Raw genomic sequence first — 7,985 nt, 5'->3', positions numbered from 1 at the left:
AATAAAAAAATTTTTAAAGAGAAATTGAAAAAAGTATATATTCCTAAAGATCTCTGAGAACGTGGATATCAGAAAGGATATTGCCTGAAATTTCGTAATAGTTTTGGTTCAGATTTTAGCTTTTTGCTATTGTAAATGCCCAAGGCAAAGGTGTGAAATGTCAATGTATTTAATTTTTAATACATGTGCTTGGCTATACTGAAGTGCACTTTGTTTAGATTTGTGGAATATATTAAGTAGTCTACTTCCTTCTTCATCCTTAAATCTACAGGCATCACAAAATCACACGGAGTCACTGAGGTTGGAAGGGACCTCTAGAGATCATCTAGTCTGACCTGCTGCTAAAGCTGGTTCTCTGCAGTAGGTTGTACAGAAGAGTATCTAGGCAGGATGTATCTCCAGAGAAGGAGACTCCATAATCTCTGTGGGCACCTTGTTCCTGTAGAAGGATCACCTCCCTTGACCTGCTCACCATGCTCAGCTAGACTCTGCAGCTCTGCCAGTCAGCCAGTTCTCAGTCTACCTCACTGTCTGCTCAACTATCCCACACTCCCTAAACTTACCTCCACTTATTCTCCACTGTCTGTCTGGTCCTGAAATGGCATGGTCCAATTTGAATGCATGTATTAGCAGTCTTTAATTCTCAAACTGGCATCATACTTCAAATAGAATGGGAAGCACAGTAGCAGTACTTTGCTAGCGTACTGACAAAGCATTATATAAATAATGAGCAGAAATTCTGAAAGCTGAATTGGAGTTTATTAGCTACGAGCAAGTACAAATCAACTTAGGGATTTTTTACCACAACGGAAAGCTGTGAAATCTTTCTGTCAGTTTTCTGGAATTGTCTGTTTCTATCTTTACTGCCCACTTGCACTTTTTCCTCATGTAAACCTTAAAGTTCCTGTCATTTTAAATAGAAATAATAAATAGGGGAAATATCATGTCCTGTAAGTCAAATAAGCATGTAGATAATGAGCCAAATCTGTAAGTAGATTAAGTAGTCTACTGAGTAGTCTACCACGTAGATTACTAAATCACAGTCTTAGTGAGCTAAATTGGGCTAAAGCCCAGACAAAAGATGAAATACCCTGGGAAACTGTCCTTAGGGACAAAGGCATGGAGCAGTGCTGGCAGCTCTCTAAGGACACTCTACTAGGAGTTCAAGAGCTCTCCATCAGCACAAGAAATGAAGAAGAGGCAGAAAAACTGGCATGGCTGAATAAGAACCTCCTGGTCAAACTGAAGGAGAAGAAGGAAATGTGCAGGTGGTGGAAGCAGATGTATGTGGTGTGGGAAGAATACAGGAATGCTATCCAGAGAAAAGGAGATGAGGCTAAGAGGTGGAACTGAATTTGGCAAGGGATACAAAAAATAACAAGAAAGGATTCTACAGATACATTCTCAGGAGAGAAAAGCCAAGGAGAGTGTACCACCTCTGATAAATGGGAAAGGAGAACTGCCTGCAAGAGACATGGAGAAGGTTGAGGTACTCAGTGAATTCTTTGCCTCATCCTTCACTCCTGGTCAGGCTTCACATGCCTCTTGTGTCTGAACTTCTAGGCAGGGGCTGGGGGAGTAAAATCCATCCCATTGTAAGAGAAGAGCAAATTGGAGACAACCTCATGAAACTGAATGTGTACAAGTCTATGGGCTGAACAACATACAGCCTAGGGTTCTGAGAGAACTGGTTGATGCACTCTACACCACATTTGAAAAGTTGTGGCTGCGAGATGAAGTCCCCAGTGACTGGAGAAAGGGAAATATCACTCCTAATTTTAAGAAAGGGAAAAAGGAAGACCTGGTGAACTACAGCTGTGGAACAGCCTCATGACTGTGCCTGTAGAGATCATGGAACAGATCCTTTTGGAAGAAACGTTATGGCACATGCAAGATGAGCAGGTGACCTGAGACAGTCTGCAATGGCTTCACCAAAGTCAGATTGTGCCTGATCAATCTGATGGCCTTCTATGATAGAATGATGGCATCAACAAATAAAGAAAGGGCAGCTCATGTGATCTACTTAGGTTTGTGCAGGACGTGGGCCTGCACCACCTCCTTATCTCTGCATTGGAGAGTTATGAACTCAAACGGCGGACTGTTTGGTGGATAAAGAATTGTTTGGATGGTGGCAGCCAGAGAATTGCTATCTGTGGCTGTATTCCAGGTGGAGGCTGGTCTTGGTGGTCCTGGTGGTCAAGAAGCTGGGTGTAAGCCAACAGTGAATGCTTGGAGTCTGGAAAACCAACTGTATCAACACAGGGGTGACAGCAGGGCAGGAAGAGGATTGTCCCCCTTTGCTCTGCCTTGTGAGGCTCTGTCTAGAATACTGCATCCTGGAATGGGTCCCCCATCAGAAGAAGTATGTAGTATATTTGGAATGCGCCCAAAGAAGGGCCACTAAGATGGTTGGAGGGCTAGAGCAAATCTCCTATAAAGAAAAGTTGAAGGAGCTAGGCTTGTTCAGCCTGGAAAAGAGAAAACTCTGGGAAGATCTGATAGTGTCCTTTCAGTACCTGAAGAGAGGTTATAAACAGGAGGGGACTAACTTTTTACACGGTATGATAGTGATATAACAAAGGGAAATGGTTTTAAAGTAAGAGAAGGTGAGATTTAGGTTAGATATCTATCCCTTCACTGAGATTATTGATGAAGGTGCTGAACAAGAATGGTCTCAATACCAACCCCTGAGGATCACAGGCCTCCAACCAGACTCTGTGTCACTGATGAGAACCGTCTGAGCTTGGCCAGTGAGCCAGTTCTCAACCCACCTCACTATCCACCATCTATTCCACACTTTTTAAGTTTCATAACAAGGATTTGTGGTAGACGGTATCAGCCTTGCTGAAGTCAAGGTACACAACATCCACTGCTCTCCTTCCATCTACCCAGACAGTGATGACATCATAGAAGGCTACCAGGTTCGTCAAGCCATTCACCATTTCCTCTTTGTGAATCCATATTCACTACTCATGATTACCTTCTTCTCATCAGTTACCTGGAGATGGCATCCAGAGCAAGTTGTTCCGTCACCTTTCCAGGGGTGGGGATGAAGCTGACTGTCATTTTTCTTCCATTTGTAGGATATAGCTCTGAAAAGAGAGAGAGACAATACTTTTATGTGGGAGAAAATGCTAGCTCTAGCAACAAAATAGTACAGTCTTGTGTGTAGGCATCTCTGTATATGACATTCAGTGTTGTGTAAATGTGTAAAATCTTTAAAAGATTGTTTAGGAATTAAGTTCAGGGAGATACGTAGGAGAAAAAAATAAGCATAACCTGAAACGAATGTGTGATAGACTTTCAGTGAGGATAATCTGTTTTTACTACATGTGGTAACATGTTCAGAATGTAGGCTGATTGTCTGAGATTTGCATGAGTGTTTGGTTTAAGAATAAACCAAAATGTGAAGGCTTAAAGAACAATGTGAGCTATGACCAGTCTTGGTAACTTGTGCAGATCTCCATATTCTGTGGAACAAGCATCTATTGAAATCTCATCCCACAAATAATGTAGTAGGTTTAGCAGTGACAAGTGATGTCAGCACACCGTAATTAACATGAGGTGGTGTAATACACAAAGAATGTACTGTGCTATTTAACACCAAAACAGAAAGAACAGGATGAGAGAAAGCACTGTTAGTCTACAAAATCAGAAGTGACTCTTAGATGTAAACATTTTATTTTTCAAATGCTCATTCGGTTGATTTTTTTTTTAAATTTTCTTTTATTATTAACAAAAGGCATCTGTCATTTTGAGTTAATGCACTGTCAAGCAAGAGTGAGTCATAAAGATGACCTCTGTCTTTATGCCACCATACTTATCTGAAAGGGAAAATCTCAGCAGACTATTTTCATCGTATATAATTAAGCAGTTCTGAATGCTCAGTGAAACTTGAATGGTGTAGCATACAGTCTGGTAATATGACAGTTAATGAGATGAGACTTACACTTATTCTGCCTTTATAATAAGTGAAAACTTTTGCTTTCAGGTTGAGGGCAGACAGATACTGAAGCACTCATTAAAATGCTAAAACCAACAACAAGGGCTCTGTTCTCTGTCTCTCTGCTTTGCAACTCTCTCCAAGAAAGGAGAAACTAGAAGAAATTATTTCTTAATTATACTTATTCAGTATCTCTAATAAGCTGTGACAGTTGCATTCATGGTGGAGAAGGCTAAAAAAGACATTCAGGAAACCATTATCAACACAGATAGTAATTTCCTCCTTGTACTTTACTTTCAGAGTCCAAAATATTCACAGACTGGTTGAAACTACGTAATTAATTTCACTCTGTGCCTGTAATAAGAAGATACTATTGCTTAAAAAGACCTTTCTGCCTTTTTCTCTGCTGCCTTTCCATATGCAGATACTAAATAATTTAGCCTTGTGTAAGCCTTCTACTGTCACTAATGTTTCTTATGTGCATGGTCTTTACATCTTACACAATATAAATTCAGGGAGGTGAGGCTTTCCAATGAATGATACAGCTTAGCTGATTTTCAGAAAATACAGTATTTTTAAAACTGTGCAGAGAAATGTTGGCAAGCACAACTGCACTGAGGATCTGTATTTTCAATTTATTTTTTTCTTTCCTCAATAAGAGATCACCAAAGTGTTGTAAATGATCCACTAAACATGTTTTAATTCAGCATGAGCACTGGAAATCTCAGTAATTACTTTAGGTCGGATAGCTTGGTTGTGTATATTTGGCGTCAATCATAGAAGTCCAACCACCTCCCCAGAGGAGAATCGTGACAAGACCACGTCTACATCTGAAAATGTAATCAAGACTAGAGGCCTAAGCTTTTAACCTAGCAAGTCCTCTGAGACATCACAGTTGTGTTCAAAATTAGGACTTTGTTCTTAGCTTGAAGGAGGCAGCTGAGGCGCTCATCTTTCTTCTCCACACTGCTCTGCTCCCCTGGTGACTTGAGCTAACCTCTTTGATTTCTCTCTAAACCTATCTGTATCTCCCGAGTGCTCAGTCTCTCTTGCCCTGTTCTGCTGTCAACTCCTGCCCCCAGGAGGAGTGATTCTGGGATAGTGCAAGGAGATGTGCAAGTCCCAGGACGGTGGCTCTAGATGCTGAGATAAGCTGTGGGTGAGAGTGCAAACACAGATTTAGGCCCAGGTGTACCTTTGTCAGTGCAGTAGTAAATTGTTCCAGGACAGAAACAGAGAAAACCTGATCTGCTGTTCAGTAAGCTTACCAACACTGCTTTGTTTTACAAAGATGCGAGTGAAAGCCAAGCTGCTTCAGTCGCCCTGAGCTCCTGAGAGATATCAGCTAATAGGTGACATAAATTACACAGAGATTAGCATTCACCAGATGGACTCATCTCGTGGCTGTATGGAAAAACCATGTTCTCTCATTGTCATCTGTTCCAAAAAGAGATATATAGGAGCTCTCATCCACAGAGAATTGCTCTGTTTCATGTTTTTCTTAAGCTAAGGGGTTCTTTATAAAAACAAACAAACAAAAAACCTACAAAAACCAACCAAACAAAAAAGCTTGTGATTGTATATGACTAAAAGCTATTGTTAAAATTTTTTTTTTAATTTGTTTTTTGGTAAGTATGTTTCAGAGTTACTTTATTTCTGGATTTTGTTACATATTGTAATTTTTTTTTTTTAAAAGTATTTATAGCAGAAGGTAATACAGAACATAAGCTTATGGGCTGAACAGATCAGGCTTGAGCCTGGAGCAGTGGAATTTGAGGTAAGCCCGCTGATCATAGCAGGAGAAATGGCAGGAGAAGGGGCATTGCAGTATTTGCTCTTTGCTGACACGGGACGTACACTTCAGGAGAGAGAAATGCCCTTTCCTGGAGATTTTTTTCCCCTTGATTATTATAAATGGCGCAGATCGTGAGTGAATTGGAGGAGGAGGGAACTGAGGACGTTTTGTAATTCTTGAAAGGTTAATTGTGCTATTTATAGACCCAACTGCAGAGGGGAAAAAGCTCTCGGTGTGACCCAGCAATGTCAATGCAGTAATAGCAACCTAAATGGAGCTCTGACCAATCGTGAATTACTGTCTGTGATACTGAGAATGCTGACAGTTCAATCACAGCACTGTTTCAATAGAGAACTCCATATATTTAAAGCACTGATACTGTTTTCCCTCTAAATGACAGGCCTGACAGATGGGCCGAAAGCACTGCAGACGTTTGAACAAGGAAATGGAGAGGGAGCCTGCTGGAAACAGGGCTTCACGCAGCCAGCCGTGGATGATGAATAGAGTGTGATTGTGTCTGACAGGTAGTAATATAACTATTCATTCACTACAGAACACCTGGAGCACACTATATTAAATGGTACAAGATGGAGAGATCCTGTGACAGGAATGGGAAGTGTGAATCCCATGCTGAGTTTAGGTACAGCAATATAAAAGGTCAGGGGTCGCACAGTATAAAGTGCCTCGGAGAGGGCTGTAATTAAATTATTTGCTTACTAAAGTGTTTCTAATGTTTTCCTAGAGTATTGCCAGGATCATTACTTCAGCGTGTCTGCATAGCTGGAATGAAAATAGAAATGCTGCTTTGCTGACTACTGTGCTTCCGTTTTGCACTGAGAAGCTTGCTAATCAAAGCGATGTCATTATTGCACAAAGCTGTCGCATAGCAGGAGCATAACGGGTCCTGAAAGCTGTGTGCTTTGCCTAATAACCTGCAGCTTTCAGCTGACCTTATTTTAGGGCTTTGGGGGCCAAAAATGTGCTGTATGTGACAAGCCTGTGGAAATCAAAAGATCCTGCATTCTTGGTAGGTGTGGGCTGTGGAGCTACATAACACTGTGATTTTATTTTGTGCACCGTGGCTTTAACATCCTGAGAAGCAGATCTGAAAGGAAAGAAGCTACCATTTTAATCTAGTTATGAGAGAAACTGCAAATTTAACCCAGAGGAAATTCATTGTATTATTTTTGTTTTGTTTTTGTTTTTTTAAGGAGGCAACAATGCTTTAAAAATAGAAAGCCAGGACCTCAGAACAGATTTCTGTCAGTTTGAGATGCAGAAGAGCAGCAGTAAATTGGCTCATTGAATTGCCTGCTATTTTCCAGACAGAAGCTATTAAAAACTTTGGGAATACTTTTTAATCTTTGCTGGACTGTATCCCTTGGATAATTAGAAACTTCTTAGAAGATTTTGATAAGCATTATTTTATGAGAGTGTGTTCTTGACATGTCAAAGGAATCTCTCTAGTCATCATCTTCAAGCAAAGATTTGTACTGCAGTTCATATCTTGCTGAGCAGGGCTGTTAACTCAGCATCCTTGTCTTCTGGCTACTGGTGACTCTTAAAAACGTTAATGACAAGATGCAGTGTTCTTTCTCAAATATAGGTGATGTATAATAATGTAGGCAATGTATAAAAAATAGCCCAGTTGAAGGCTTTGCTTAGGTAATACGAAAATCTAAGCAGTTTTTATTATTTATTTATTTATCTATCTATTTATGTCTCTATATAACTATCACTGACGGATAATCTGGCTCAGGTTACCTAGATTTCTCCAAAAGTAATGCCTCCTATTTATTTGCGTGGAAAATACAACAGCTACAAAGAGCACAATAGCTGTTCTCTTGAGGAAATTCTCAGCTTTAAAACGCTGCTATTCAACATCGTCACAACCGTGCACCATTTTGTCAGGCTGCCCTTCTGCTGCCATCTTCCACACGGCAACAGCATGTGGTGGAATATTGGTGAGAAGGATGTGCATACCACCAACATTCACCTCTGACATCCTGGGCCAAAATAATAAAATAGGAGGCATTACTGTTGGAGCAGCTCTTATATATAGAAATATTACTGTTGGTCATGCTCTGTATCACTGTCCTGTAATCTCAGAGTGCTGAAAAATATAAAATACGGTGATTATAGCATGATTAACATGTGTGATTTTATTCAAAATTTCAATGTATAATTAATTATACATAATTTCTTGAATGAAAAAAATAAAGAGATGACCACCTAAAAACATACGGG

General features: G+C 40.2%; 1 long non-coding RNA gene across 1 annotated transcript; it reads left to right on the top strand.

The window, feature by feature from the left end:
- Positions 1 to 2,948: 2,948 nt before the first annotated feature.
- On the top strand, positions 2,949 to 7,079 carry LOC109364126. The gene is made up of 3 exons (XR_002110153.1): positions 2,949 to 3,043; positions 6,139 to 6,262; positions 6,950 to 7,079. It is a non-coding gene; the product is annotated as an uncharacterized LOC109364126 (long non-coding RNA).
- The last annotated feature ends 906 nt before the right edge of the window (positions 7,080 to 7,985 follow it).

This window comes from Meleagris gallopavo, chromosome Z (assembly GCF_000146605.3).
Source record: "Meleagris gallopavo isolate NT-WF06-2002-E0010 breed Aviagen turkey brand Nicholas breeding stock chromosome Z, Turkey_5.1, whole genome shotgun sequence".
Taxonomy (NCBI): domain Eukaryota; kingdom Metazoa; phylum Chordata; class Aves; order Galliformes; family Phasianidae; genus Meleagris; species Meleagris gallopavo.
The sequence above is the reverse complement of the archived record's forward strand: the minus strand, read 5'-3'. Positions and strand labels throughout refer to the sequence as shown.